Source organism: Equus asinus, chromosome 7, assembly GCF_041296235.1.
Source record: "Equus asinus isolate D_3611 breed Donkey chromosome 7, EquAss-T2T_v2, whole genome shotgun sequence".
NCBI classification, from domain to species: Eukaryota; Metazoa; Chordata; class Mammalia; order Perissodactyla; family Equidae; genus Equus; species Equus asinus.
In genome coordinates, this window is record NC_091796.1 from 36,530,351 (window position 1) to 36,545,801 (window position 15,451).

The window sequence follows — 15,451 nt, forward strand, 5'->3', positions numbered from 1 at the left end:
AGGCTCCGAGGAGGCAAGGGGGCAGAGCAGACCCCATTGCTGGGTGCCTGCACAGGCCTCTGGAGTTCAGAATGGAGGGACTGGGGCTACCTAGAGGTGTCAGGAGGCACTGCCTGGCAGAGGTGGGATGTTACCCAAGCCCTGACTTATGAGTGAGAAGTCGCCAGGCACAGAGACAGAAGGAGGCCATCCTCACTAAGGGGAGACTGAGCGACTAGGCAGGGGCCAGGCCTGCAGGAGCCTGAGGGAGGCGAGGGTGGAGAAGAAGGGAATAAAACCTAGAGAGGCCAAGGGACTGCCTCAGCTGCCCAACAGTGCCCAGCAGTGCAGTGGGGGCCCTGGCCAGGTTCAAGTAGCCAAGAAAAGGTACTGGCCTTGTAGGTGGCATGGTGCCTCCTCCTGGGCCACCACACTGTCTTCTGAGACACCCCGTACCACCTTTCCCGGGAGCGCTGATTACAGCCTTTCTGAAAAATAAAGAACAGAAGGAAGAAAAGAAGCGAGCCCTCTCCTCCTCCCCCTCCTTCCCTCCCACTCTCCCCGCATCTCCCCTCCCTCCCCACCTCCCGCCCCCTCATGCTCTCTGTTGCTAAGTAGACGGTAGGTTTATTTGCGGCTGTCGGTTCCCAGTAGAAAAATTTCGTCTTGGAGAGCCGCCTGGATGGAAATGGCTTCAGCACCGATTTCATGGAGAAGGTCTGTGCAGTAATTAGTGTTCATGAGGGAGGAATTGGACTGGCAGGCTCCCAAGAAAACTACTCCCCAAAAGTTAGCTCGAGTCCAGAGGGCTACATCAAATCCAATTCCAGAGTGTACATCGCTATCGCTATATATAGACGCACAGACAAAAACAGGCAGCGGGGTGGCTGGAGGTCCACCGGGGGACTGGCCGTGGGAGGCAGAGGCAGCCTGCGCCGCCAAAACCGGGGATGGTGCAGAAACTTAATGACTAGTGCTGCCCACTGAGCCCTGTGCCTCCCCTCCCCTTCCTCCTCCAGCTCGCCTGGGAAGAGATGCATGGTGAGGGAGGAAAGGAAAGGAGAGAGGGAGAAGGGGCAGAGGGGAGAGAGGAAGGTAGGCTAGCCCTGTGGTAGCCAACACTGGAGTGCCTTTCTAAAAAGCAAATGAAAAACCATCTGATTGCAAATACCCGCTGCCGACGTGGGTCCCCACCCAGAGCACACTCACTCCAACCACTAGGAAATCCCCCCACCCTTTGTCAAGAGCCCAGGGGCACTCCCTGCCTCCATAAAGGCACCCTGATCACCCATTCTGTCCAAGGCCTCCGCAGTCCGAAGCTTGGTCACTGGGCAGCACACCACCATGGGAGGCCTTCTTCATGCCCCTCTGTCCCCAGCCCCTTCCCAGGTGCCACTAAGATCCAGTGGCCCATCTCCCTCTCCTATTCTTCCCTCCCTCTCCAGGCCAGGGCTAAGCAACAGGCAGGTGGCCCTGGACGCTTAGCGAAAGAGTTGAGGGCAGCAGGCCTCAGAGAACTGCCAGGGGCTTGGAGCTCCGTCTTGTCCCCCTGGGCCTCCAGGCTGAAGGAGGAACAAGCAGAAGCAAGATTAAAATCTAGAACTCTGAATCCTCCTTCCCGTTTTGATTCCTGGGAATTTTTCCAGTGCCAAGCTGCTGCTTAGGTTGAGATTTTACAGACAAGGAAGCCAGGGTCCCCAGAAGGCCAGGGGCTTGCCAGAAGGGCCCTACCCTGGCCTCTGATCCAAGTTTCAGCTTCCAGCTCAGTATTTTTTTCTCAGTTCTGTGCCACAGGGACCTTCCCACTGAGGGTCTCCCTCTGTCTGCATTCCTACCACTTCTGTGCACTCCAGTCCTGGACCCTCTGCTCTCAGCTCGCCTGGCCTCTTGGCCACATTTCTGGCACCTCCGGGGACCTCTGAGGTCAGCCCTGCACTTCACAGGGTGTGTAGAGCCATGGGAGGGGCCTCTATGCTCAGCTGGGGATGAGGGCCACAGCCGCCTGGGAGTGGAAATGCCAGGAGGAGGGCCCGCAGCCGTACCTTGTATTCACCCCACCACCCAGCTTTTTCCTTCTGGGCCTCAGCTCCCCAGCTGGCCTTGCTGGCCACGGGGTACAGTCAGCTCAGCCACAACAAAGCAAAGGTCTACAGGGAATTTCTAGGAAGCCGAGAGAAACAGGAAAACCCAAGGATGCAAAGACTGAGACACAGCCAGCTGTTGGAGTCGGACCCATCACGGCCGTGACCGTGCCAGGCCTCAGGGTGGCTCTGCCTGGTACAGCTCACTGACTCCTGGCCCTGGGTCCCCCGCAAAACCCCCTGCACAGCCCGCTCCCTCCCACCCCCAGACCCTCTCAATCACACTAAGAACAGAGAATAGAACCATTCTATGTGCCTTTAGGACACATGAGCGTTTCAGACGTGTGCCTCCCTCTCCCCTCGCCCTGTCTACTGCCTGCCATCCTCTCAGCCAGGGGCAGGGGCAGGAGCACTGATGGACTCGGCTCCACCTGCTCACATGAATCTTTTCTCCCCGTTCCCTTCCTTTTGCTGCAAAGCCTTGGAGACACACCTCTGTCTGTTGACTCCTCTGCTCCCTACACATTTTGTCTGGAACATTCCATGCCAATCACCCACCCTCTGCTTGCTCTCTCCTCCTCAGGGCTGCACTGGGCTCCCCATCCTCTCAGAGACTTGTTCTCCTCACTCAACCCAGGAGGCTGGGCAGCGGGCCTGAGCGCTAGTTCTCTGGCTGACCAGATGTGTGCTCCTGGGATGATCACTCCACCTTGACCTACAGATGCATCCATTTCCACCTCTGTAAAAGAACCATGTACACCTCCTGCTCCCTCCCTCCTGCCCCACTCATTCACCCACTGGCGAGTGTGTGCTAGGATCCACTTTGTGCTGGATGCTGGGGACACAGACCCCTGAGCAGGGATATCAAACCCATTTCACAGAAAAGGAAACTGAGGTCCAGAGAGATCTGGTGGTTTGCTGGAGGCTGTGGTTTATCTATCAAGAGATTGCCTTCAGCCAGCGTTATAATGCCAAACCAGTGTCTACCCCTCACCCTGTGCTTCCCATCACCATGCCAGGCCCTGTGCCAGGAGCAGAGCATTCAAGGGTCCACAGCAGACGGCACCAGGAGCTCACAGCATCCTCTCAAGAAGTCATTGAGTAACTTGGACAAGAGTGCTCAATCCACATCCAGTCCCACCCTACAAGGGCATGCTCGGGGGTGCCGTCACTCCCAGCTGTCCCATCACGGTGCTGCCAGGGGCCTGTAGAACATCTCCCCATCTGGCAGCTCCCCAACCTTGCAGCTCACATTCCAGGTCTTGACAATTTCTTTCACAAAAGAAACAGTTGACACTGAGGTGCCTCTTTGGGGAAGCATGAAGCCGGCTTTTTGTCACTCAGGTCCCAGCCAGCTCATCACTGCCTCCTGTTATTAGCATACTAGATACACGAGGTAAACAAAATGCTTGCATCTTAGACTCTCAGTGCAAACCCTCAGTCGCTCTGAGCCCCCAGTGTGCTGGGCTGTGCCGAGGCAGGAAGCACAGACAGGGTCCCTGTCCATGTGAGTGTGCATGCGGAGGAGGTTATAGTCAAGTAAAATGTGCAGGTCCCATGCAAGGGAAGCAGACACCACCAGACAGTATAAATGCCAAAGCTATTTTTCACACTGTAGGGAATCTTTAACGTCACATCACAGCTGCTCCTGGTGACAATAGTAGCAAGAGTAATCCCCCCCCCATTCATTATATGCTAGGCACTCAGCTGGACGCTCATGACCCAGTAGGTAAGTCTCCCCTTTATCCCCACTTCCTGGGTAAGGAACCTGAGGCCCGGGGTGGGGATGGGGGCTACGTAAACTACCCAAGCTACACGGGGGCTTCTAGAACAAGAAAGATGCTACCCTCAGAACCAGGTCTGCCTCCCTCCAAGGTTGCAGACCTTTCTCAGGACTCCAGACATCCTGCTGAGGGAAACAATCAGGCCACGGGGTTAAATGGCTTTCCCAGAGGCAGCTGGCTGGTGACAGAAACCAGGGGGTCAGGTGTTACCCTTGTTTAGGAATAAAAAAAAAGAAATGGTGTATCCTGGAGAAGTCTGGATGGGAATTAAATAGATGGACAGGAGAGAATGTGGGTTTCTAGCCATGGACAAAAAAAGAAAGGAAGGAGTGAAAGAGGGAGGGAAGAAAAAAAGGAAAGGAATGAAGGGAGAAAGGAAGAGGAAAGAAAGGAGAGGAGAGGAAGAACAGACAAGGGTGAAAGCCAAAGAAAGGTGTTGAGGAAGGTGTCTGGAGCTCTGAAGGGGACCTGCTCTTGGCTCCAGCCTTCCAAACCACTCCAGGGGCTCTGTATTCCCACTGCGGCCCACAGCTCTGGCTTTGCCCATGCAGAGCCCTTTTCCCAGCACATCCTTTGCTTGAGGCCACTCTGGGTTCAAGACTTACTCCCTGGCTCTGCACTGATTCTACCCCGGGCAAAATTGACCATCCTCCTCCATGAGGTGGCAGAGCCCATGGTTAAGGTCACAGACTCTGCAGGCAGCCTGCCCTAACTCACAGCCAAGCTCTACCACAACCCGACCATTAGACCTTGGGCAAGTCTTTCATCTTTGAGTGCCTCAGTTTCCTCCCCTGTAAAATGGAGACAATAATAGTACTACTTTATAGGGTTATTGTATTAAGTGATTCTATGCATGCAAAGCTCTTAGAACAATGCCCAACATATAACCACACATCAGTAAGTGTTGGCTGTGCCACCCATGAGCCTGCACAGACCTCGGCTTATTAGGTATGCTTGTTCTATGCATATCACCTGGCCTTGTACTTATGTTACCTGGGTCTCCTTTAAAGCAGGAGATATGTCTTTCATCATCTGGCAAATGGTGGGCTATCAATAAATGGTTGCAAAATGAATGAATGAATGAAGTATCTTCCACTCCAACCACAGATGACAGTACCCCCAATCCCAGGCACACGGTTTGAGTCTTGTGTACCAATCAAGGAATTAGTTAGTTCAATCTTCCCTCTTGGTAGGCCCTGTGGGCATGTGGGTGGGACTCTGGGAAGACAAAAAATGGAGCTGAATGTCAGGCTCGGTCCCACCCCCACAGGTCACCCTCCTCTCACCCACCTTGGGCTCTCCCAAGGTCAACAATGAATAAAGGCTGACTGTGAGTGGCTCTGGCACCTTCCCAGGATCAGGGCCAGCTGACTCTAAAGTGAAAGCCAGAGCCCCTACCCCTCTTAAAATGTGAACCATACCTCCGCCAGGGCTCCGAGAGCTGGAGGGATTAACTCGCGGAGGCCAGCATCCCAGTCATATTTGCTGACTACTTCTTTGCCACAGCCCTCAGGTTAAATATTGCTAAGTGCCTGTGATTGAACCTATCTTATTGATGTTGGGTGAAGCCCAAGGCCCAGCCAGAAGAGTGGCTTAAGTGGCCAAGATCATGAAGGAAAGACACCCTCCATGGAGAGCTGGACCTTGGCCCGCCAGGACTGTGGGAGATTGTTTTTCTGCTTTTAAAAAGAAAATCACATTCTCCAAACATTGATCCTGTAATATGGGACTCCTGGCTATTGGTCTTTTCAAAATAGCCTGTCTTGGATGCTGAGGTTGGAATTTCTTGGTTGGTGCGCTTCTATTTTTTTTGTTCTTTAAGTGAATTAGGGCCTGTTAGGAAGGAGCCAGAGGAGAGAGGCGAGATTAATTCACCTCACCTGGCGGGTCCTGAGTGCTCGTGTGCAATCAAAGGGGGCGAGCACGCCCTCCCCTCCCGACTGAGCAGCTCAACTGCTCTTGTGAGGCCCCCATCCTGGGACCTGGTCGCGGATGCGGGCGGGAGACACAGCCCCAGTTGCTGCGATCTGGCTGGGGAGACACGGTTCCCACAAATGAGAACTGAAGGAAACTGTCCAAACAAGCACTCGTTTTTCAGACCCTTAGACGTGGAAGGACTCATTGGAAGGAGAATCAGAGAGGGCTAGGGAGCTGGGGATGGATCCCAAGGTAGGAGATCTGGTAGAGGATCCAGGAGCAGGGAGGGCATCTGGGATCCGGGTTGGGGGAGGAGCCGGAGCAACGGCCCAGAGGTGACACAGATAGGCACTGTGGAGGAGAGTGTGGTTCAGTGTGACTGAGGCGAGGAGCAAAGGGACTCATCGTCCCCTGCCTTGTGTGTGTGATCTCCTCTCCTTCCGTGGGAGGAAGGAGTCAGAGAAGCTGATCCCCCATCCCCGATGCAGGGACATCATGAGGGTAGACAGCTGTCTCTGTGGATAGCCGGGGGCCAGGGGCTTCAGGGCCAGGCCAAGGAGGGACTCCCCCACACTTCCCTCTGCATGGAGAGGGGATCCTATTGGGGAAAACGATCCCCATCTCAATTTAGCAGGTCCAACAACCGTGTAAAGCTCCAACCAGGGAAATTCTATGCAACTCAACAGGCATTTACTGAGCTCCTTCTGTGGGCATAAGACCCATACATGACCTAGCAAATGCTGGGGGCCCCTTGGGGGCGAGATCCTGCATACACTGAGGAGCTCAGCATGGCAGGCGGGGCTTAGCAGCCTGACCAAAGTCAGCCAGCGAGGCTTGCAGTTCAGTTCCAGCCAGACAGGCGAAGAGAGAGAGGTGATGGCAGGCAGGCGTGGAAATGGGCAAGCCAGATGGGGGAAGCTATCCAGGCCAAGGGCCAAGGTCTTCCTCCCAGACCAGTTGAGATGCCTCCATTTCCCAGAGGCCCTGCCTGCTGCCTGTTTCCCATGGTTTAGTGATGGGCTGAGTCCCGCCAAGGGGGGCCCTGAGAGCTGCTTGCCCCGTGGCGCTCAGTGAGCCAGGGGTCTACTCCCACTGAGTCACTCCTGGCTTCTCAGCAGGTGCACCCTGTTCTGAGAAAATTCAAAACAGGAAGATCTAAACTCCCTGACCAGGTTAATTAGAAGGGAACACAGTTCAGTTTTTCGGCTCCAGCATTTATCCTGGCATTCGTGTGAGTAACGAACGCCCCACGTGCATTTCAAATCCAATCTTGATGCTCAGATTAAAGCCCTCTGCGGAGAAGCCCACAGCCTGACTTTGACATTGGAGAGGACACAAGGGTAGAGGAAGGTCAGGCGCGTGCAGCCCACTGAGGTCCCGGAGGCCTCCAGTGACTCCACCTGTGTCCTCGTAGGAAGAGAATGAGGTCAGCCCTGAGCCCCTTACCCCAAGTACAGGCCGTGGGGTGGGGGTGTGGAAGGAGGACATCTCCCATCCAGGACCTCCATGGTCCCCACTAACACTGCCCTGAGACACTGCCCAGGGCCTCTGGAGGGAGCGACAGGAATTGAACCCCAAACCAGCCATCAGGGGCCTCAGTTCTCTGTTCCACCACTGAGACAAGTCACACAGCCTCTTTCAGTTGTCAGATGCTGATAACGTCCCCTTATCTATTCTGAGGTATAGGAATGATGAGCTCATGGGCCTGACAGCACTTTGGCAAGTAAAACACTTTAGCAAGTAAAACACTTTAGCAAGTGAAAGGGAGCACTTCATGCTGTCCTGGGGACCAGCAGGAGCTGCCGGCCCAGAACAAGGGCACCGGGACAGCCCCTTGGCTATGAGAACAAAACTCAGCACAGGTGTCAGCAGAGCAGGTTTTACTTCTCCCGTGGGCTGGGCCTTAGAAAGGCTGACACCTTCTCCGCGCCAGACCCCACCCGCTGAGCCTCGTGGGCCCGTCAGACCTGGCCAGAGACCACAAGCTCTTTGCTGAGAAAGGGGCGAGGCCATCAATACGTCATGTCCACTTTTCATCCTTTTTCACAGCGCCATAAAGAGGCTGCAGCTGACACCAGCTGTGTAACTCTCCAGCACTGAGGGTGTAAACAAGGGCACTGGCAGGGACAGACATTTGGCAAAGGCCCGCCCTCTGCTCCTTTCATCCTCCGAGGGAGGGCCAGAGCCAATGAGGCCCCTCGCTCTGAACTTACTGGGCCTGCCCTATGCCCAGCACAAAGAGAAATAGAGGGCTGCTCCCATCCCCGGGGGGTGCCCAGTCCAGGTCTGCGGAGGTCTGGAGCCCCCAGCTCCGTGCCCATCTCTGTCTTGCAGCCACAAAGGGATAGAGAGTTGAGAGAAGGACAGGACACACTTAGAGTCACAGCAAGCAGGATCCATGTTCCCGTATCACACAACCAGGTTTAGCCCCGGGAGATGCTTGCACAGACCACCACACTCTCCTCCAGAGTTTCTGACTTTAAAGAGAGTTGACGCAGGAGGGCAGTGTTGAGCCCGAAAGCAGGGTGAGGCCAGGGGTGGGGTTCAGCACTGGAGCGCCCTGAGGAAGGGAGCAGCCAGCAGCCCGGATTCATTGGCTGAGGGCACCATCCATCTCCCCATGGGGCCAGCAGCCCCACCATCCCCACCCCCCAGGCCTCTCCAAGGAGAGGGTCCGGCCACCACCAGAGGGAGGCCTGAGCTGATGGGCGGAGGTCCCAGACTCTCTCCACACACCCTGTTTCCCCTGCAGCCAGCCGTCTCTCCCCAGCCTTTCAGCTCACTGTCACCCCGCCAGAGGAAGAGTGGAGTTTAGCAACCACTGCATTCAGTGACATCTGTCACTGGGGAGACAAGGGGACCTCGGAGTTAACAGCTTCTATAGGAGAATATTTCCACATGGGCAAACACAGATAAATGAGAGGTAGACAAAGATGTGTATTCTAACTGCCAAATGAGAGGGGCCATCGCTGGAGCTTTAAGAGATGTTGGGGTTGGTGTAGTCAGGGAAGGCTTCCTGGAGGAGGGGAGGCTTAGTCACTCCTAGAAGGACATGTGGGCACCAAAGGAGAGAAGGGAGGCATGGTGGAGGCAGCAGGTGAAGGGGTGCTGTTCTTTGGCTTGGGTTTCCCCCGATGGAGGTGGAGAAGCAAGAGGAAGTCAGAGTCCTGTTCTGTAGGTGGTCAATAATTGTCCCTCTCCTGTGGAGCAGAGAACTGCAGGAATTGTTGGAACACCAGCAGGGAGCACTCCTGGGGAGAAGTGGGGAGAGAGGGAGTAAGGCCCAGCTGGAAAGGACTGGGTGGATGGGAACGGCCAGGACAGGTTCCGGGAAGATAGCTGGAGGACTGGCCAGTGGCCGGGCACTGGGAGAGGCAGAGACAGTGGCAGGGCCCCATGGTTTCTTTCTCAGCCTGTTCCTAGACCCGGCTGAGCCCAGGGGCCCATTCTCAAGGAGCTCAGGGATTAGAAGAGGAGACCAGGCTCACCCTCGGGCCAAGCCATGGGCAGTGGTCAAGGGCACAGCCATGTAGGAATCCACAGAAGGTGAGAGCACAGTGGCCGAGGTGGGTGCTGAGGATTTCACTGAAGAGCAGGACCCAAGAGGCAAGTCTTGAAGGAGGTGCCGACCCGGGCCAGGCACAGAGGTGGGAGGACGTTCCCAGAGGAAGGGCACGTATGCAGAAGTCTTCTCCAGCATCTCTCCCACACGTAGGGAGTGGACACCTGCTCCAGAAGGCACCAGGGAGGCTGCCGTTGCCCACCCACCAAGGGATCAGAGGCTGGATAAGGGGACAGACGTGGCCTCGGAACACCAGTAACCCTCTTTCCAGGGAAGCTGGTGGACATTCCTCTCTCCCTCCCTCCCCCAGAGATTCTGCTTTAGTTTCTCAGCAGCTGAGCCCACATCTGTTTTTCACATCCTCCAGGTCATTCTCAGAGGCAGCCTGGGGTGAGAAGCACTAAGGAATGATGCTCTGAGGGTGGGATTCCAGGAACCACAGCAGGCAGATGGGTGGAGATTTGGGGAAGAGGATCACACTGAACAGGGAGCCCCTCCATGACCCGTGGGTCTGGCTGGTTGGTGGGTTTCCTGTTCCCCTCCTGTCCCCCAGCCCACTCCCACCTCCCACCTCCCACCTCCCACTTCCTCCAGGCGAGCCAAGTGCAGGGCCTGAAGGATCTGATGTTTTATTAAAGTCCAGATCTTCCTATTCCAGGGCCACCTTCCTCTGGCTAATTCTGTAATTCAATTAGTAGGAAGCTGAGGCCCCACCGGGGTGGGAGGAGGGAGCGCACGGGGAAGCTTCCCTTCCGACGATTACACCCCAGGCTTCAGCCCTGTTCAGAGCTGGGCAGCAAATTGTACTTCCTTCACTTCACCATGACAAGGGCCTTTTATCCCCGCACACGGGGGCTTTGTAAATTACTGCCATCTCCGTGCAATTAATTCTGCTGCGCTGTGTTATTCCCCCATGTGGGAGAGGGCACCCGCCTACCTTCTCAGGAGCCCCCGCACCATCATCAGAAGGCTATCCTGTGGAGAAGGGTGTCTGCTCCCCCAAAACGACGCCCCATCTGCCCCCCCACTGCCCTGTCCCCGCTGGTATTAACCTCTCCTGGGTCTCCCTCCCCCACCTCGTAGGTTTTCTTGGTCTCCCTGCCCTCAGACACCTGAGCTAGAAGCTCACTGTCCCTTTAGAAGACGTTGTCTTCACCCTCACAGGGTTGATAGCCTATTCAGAGACACAAGACGTGAAACTGATACGCTGAAGGAACAAAGAAATAAGAATGGTGAGTGGGAAAAGGTTAAATGGCAGCATAAGGAAATGTGCCTGTGGGCCAGCGTTCAGTGTGCACAGTAGAATCAAGAGTGGCAGAGCGGAGGCAGGTCAGCGAGGGTCAGGGGGGCCGCGGGGGTCCACTCGAGCAGGGAACCTGGGCGATCAGCTGCTGATGGCAGCACTGTGCCATGACTTTTCTCCAAGTCTGACATCTGTGTCCCCACTCTCCCCACAATGATCCCCCAAGTCCGTTCCTGCTCCACCAGGCCGCAGTTCAACTCTGCTCAAGTCCACGATGCAGGAGGGGGTGGGATGAGAGGTGCTGACCCTGAGGGGTGGGAGACTCAGGTGATGAGCTGGTGCTGGGGACAACCATCTGGAGAGGGGGATGGGAGTGGTGGGAGCTCAGGGGTGAGGTCACACCTCGCCTAGGAATTCCTTAGTCACCTGCAGCTCCTCAGTCCCGCTGTCAGCGTCACACAGCGGATCAGGTCCTAGGAGAACAGGAGGGCACACATGGGGAGGCTGTGTGCTCCACCATGGATTCCATCCCCCAAGCATCAACTTCTGGAACTCAGGGCCCAGGACCAAAATTTACAGCTTGCCAGGCGGAGAGAATCCGCTTCAACTCCCGGAGCTCAGAGGAAGCTTTGAGGCAGGGGCACAGCAGGACCCACCAATGATAAGTTCCCTCATGAAGAATCTGCCAGAAAGCTGACGCCCAATGATCTTTGTCTCCTCAAAACAGGTCCTGCAACCTGCCTGGCTTATCCATCCACGTTCACCCACTCCCCTTTCATTCCAACCTCCTCCTTCAGCAAAGGTTTTTTTCTTTAAGCTAATTATGCAAATGATACATGACTACATTCTGGGTCATCAGAGACATCCCCCAGCCCCCATACTCCCTGTTTTCAGTGGCGTGGCCCCTTCTAGACTTTGTGCTATCGTGTAAACACAGCTTTGAGTGGGTATGGAACTAGAGGAGTTTGTCTCCATTGTATATATATGGTGTATGTTATATCACAACTTGGTTGCCCCATCTGACAATGCATCTTTCCCTGTTGGTACATTTAGGACCATTTCATCTTTTTAACTGCTATAGAGTATTCCACAGCTTAAACATAAAAACATCCCTGCCCCGAGGGACCTTTAGGTATTTTTCAGTCTTCTTGCTATTCCAAACAGCCACAGTGGACCCTTGCTCTCTCCTCTGTGAGCACATGAGAGTGTACTTGTAGGGTCAGGCCTGGCAAGGGAATTGCTGGGCCCAAGGTAGAGAGATTTCTGTGCCACCTGCCCCATGCCCAGAAAGGATGCTCCCTGCTCAGACCTTCTCATGCCTTCGGGTTCAGAGCCCGGTGCCAGCCTTCTCTCCCATACCATCTCATATCGGTATGCAGCTGCTCCCTGAGAGAATCCCATTTCCCAACTAGACCGCGAGTTCCCAAGGGGCCTCACAGGGTGTGTCTCTGGGGACCCTTCATCACGTCACAGGAGAGTGAGCTTGGCAGATTTAGTGACTACAGAGCTGAGGCGCCCTGCCCACCCTCACGGCTTGAAGCCCCTCCTCAGCTCTTGTGAGTAGCAGCAATGAGTGACAGGAAGTCACAGCTAGTTTTGGGGGGGAGTTGGGGGGGGTTCTGTGTGCAGCACCCCTTCCCCTACACATGAGAGGCCAGTGAGTGTCCACTGGGTGAGGCTTGGGCAGCCTCTCTCCCCTGGTCACCCTGAGCACCCACCTCAGCCTCCAGCCCAGGCCCACCATGCTCTGCAGCACCCCATGATGCAAACTCTCCTCCTGAAGCCATTCCCTTCTGAGCAAAGCGCTGTTGGTGTTGCCCCAGGACTCTGCCCTCAGCAAGGGGACAGACGTGGTCCCTTCATGCACGCTGGAGTCTGTGGTTAATAACTGTTTATCCGTATCCGCCTATTTAAAAGAGCTGTAATGAGACAGCTCATCTCTCAGGTGAACTGTCAGATGCAGCATCACTGGACGGGCTGAGAGATGGTTTGAGAAAGCTCGGGCAGGGCGGTGGGGTACGGGACGGTGCCCCAGGCAGCCTCTATATAAGGCTGGTCCCTCCTGGCAGAGGTGCAGAGGGAGAGGACGGTCCCTGCCTCTCTGACCCCCTTTCTCAGAGCGAATCTGTGTTTATACCGCACTCTGCAATTCGAGGGCTCTGCAGCAGTTGTTAATACTCCTGACTAGTAGGTCTCTCCACAGGCCTCTGAGGGGAATTACTGTCCCCGTTTATAGATGAGCAAACTGGGGTCAGAGATAGGAATCAGCAAGTGATCCTGGCTGGTAAGGGTCTCGCCTGAGCACAGCTTCCCATCTGGAACTGGGCATAGCCTTTCGGGCTATGATGACCTCAGGGGAGAGAGCGGGGGAGAGACAGTAACCACACTGGCAGGCACTGGGAGAATGGGCTCCAGGAAACGCTGGGGATGAGAGCCCTCCCAGCCAGGGCCACCTGTCAGTTCTCACAGGCAACCTCTGTCCCCCCACCAGTGTGGAAGTCCAGTGTGCCTCAGTGTCCTCAGGGCCTTGATCAGCTCCTAGCAGCCTCTGAGTACCACTTCCGTGTCCCCCCACCTAGCGGCCCCACAATGTAGCAGAGGTCCTGGGGATTCAGTGCTCTGGATGAATCCGATGAATCCGTAGTGAGCTCCAGCCCCTGTTCTGGGCCCTGAGAACCAAGCAGAATCAAAACAAAAGCAAGTTGCCGACCTCATCTGAGCGTGGGGAGACTGCTGATATCAATACGACAGGGGTGAGGGTGCCAAAGAGAAGTGTAGACAGGGCAAGGGGTCAGAGACTATGCATGTGTTGGGGGAGGGGGTGATGTGTTAAATGAGGCAGCCAAGAGAACTATCTCTGAGGAGGTCATATTTGAGCAGAAACCCGAAGGGAGTGAAAGAGCAAGCCATGTGGATAGTGGCAGGGTGGGGGTCCTTCTGGGCAGAGGAATGACCAGTGCAAAGGTCCTGAGGCAGAGTGTGCCTGGCAGTGCTGAGAAGCAGGAAGGAAGCCAGGGGGTGAGCAAGGGGAAGGATGGAAGGAGGTGAGGTCAAGGGGTGGAGATGACAGGCGAGGTCACACAGGATCTTGGGGTCCCTCAAAGATTCTGGTTCACAATGCTCTGGTGAGCTCTCAAAAGAAACCATGGCAGAAATTCCTAGAAACTGGACAAAAGCAACAGATTCCTTTTTTTTTTCTTTCTGGAATTCTTTCCTTGATATCCTGGACCATGGAAACAATGTGTTCATTTTCTTCTCCTCCCCCTCTTCCTCCCCTTCTTCCTTCTCCTCCTGCCTCCTTCTCCCTCTCCAGACCTGCCCCTGACCTTGTCCCAAGCTGGCTTGCCTGTGTGCAGCTGAGACAGTGACTGCCTCCCACTTGCAGGCAGGGACCAGCGGAGGACAAGGCCAGTGAGGGGACAGGAGGAAAGAGGCCCCCGGAGAGGCAGACAGCAGCATGAGGGACGACGTCACAGGGGCCTCTTACCGCTATTCATTTCAGTCCCTGGTGTCTCCATCAATAACCGTCTGCCATGATCAGGCGGGAGGAGGGAGGGGGGAGGAGGAGGAGGGTGATCTGGGGTCTGGACAGGGAGAGGGAGAGAGGCTCCTTGGCACTCGCAGCTCCTCCCAGCCTGGGGCAGGAGTTGGAGGTAGGGAAGGCAGAGAGCTCATGGGGAGCTGACAGTTTTTGTCTCCCAGGTTTCTCTCCCAGCTTCCTTCTTGCCATCACTATGTCCCCTCACACACGCATCCCCTTCCATCTCCTCTCTGGAGCTAGGAGGGGAAGGGAGGTAGGATCCTGCGTTGGAAGAGGAGGAAGTGGGTTTTCATTGGGTGGTAGAGGAGTCAGCAACTGCAGAGGATGCTGAGAGCACTCTGTGCCAAGGAAACAAGAGGGTGAGCCTAGTGATAAGACATGGCAGAGGCACCAGACTAGCACCACCAGCCTGCAGGCCTCTTGAGAAGAGGGCCTGGGCCACTGGGCCTGGCACAGAAACTGGCACACAGTGGGCACTCAGGGAATAATGGATAAATGGCCATGAGAATAACCAAATGGCCACCTGTGGGTAGTCAATAAGGGAGGTTGGCTTGAGATGGACCAGACCAGTCAAGGAGGGCTGATTGAAGGAGGTGGAACTTGATCAGATTTTTGAAAGATGGATGGGATTGGGAGAAGTGAAAATGGGGAGAGAAGGCATACCAGGTGAGGAGACTGTGAGAGCAAAAGAAACCAGGATGATGGTGAATACAGGTGGTTGGGGAGGTCAGTAAGATAATAGGAGAGAGCCTGAAACAAGGAGGAAAAGAAGACAGTGAAACAAGGGAGTGGCCAGCCCGCAGGGTGCCTTCCCTGGGGCCCTGGTGGCTTTGGAAAGTCTGAAGGCACTGTTCCCCAGGGGACCCAAGCCTGCTGTTGGACAAAGTTGGCTTTTTGACTTTCCCTATGGCCCCAGGACCTTGCAGGCCTCCCAAGCCACACTCAGCCACATCTGCAAGCACAGAAAGAGGCCCCGGACACTGGGCGGGTTAAAGGAACACCCAGAAAGACTCTCCCATCAGCGGACATTCTCTTTGCCTTGTCACAGTGCCTGAAGGGCCAGCATTAAAAAGTCACCCCTTGAGTTAGGCACATTGCTCCCCGAAGTCCAGATTCCCTGGTGAGGCACTGTCAGAATCACTCAAGAGGAAAACGAGGCTGGACCTTGGGGACCACTTGGTCAACACTCTCAGTTCGCACATGAGGAGACTGAGGCAGGACAGGAGACGTGATTTGTGGGGTCACCCAGGGAATTAGAGGCAGAGCAAGAGCTGGCCTCAGGTCCAGCGCTGTGCATTGGTGGTCTGGATGTGCCCAAAAAGTGCTCTGACTGGGAGGGGTGTG

The 15,451-nt window shown here is 55.4% G+C and overlaps 1 protein-coding gene across 46 annotated transcripts in view; it reads left to right on the forward strand.

Moving 5' to 3' along the window:
* CELF4 (CUGBP Elav-like family member 4) overlaps positions 1-15,451 on the forward strand; it is a 304,371-nt gene that overhangs the window by 61,826 nt on the left and 227,094 nt on the right. The window lies entirely within an intron of this gene.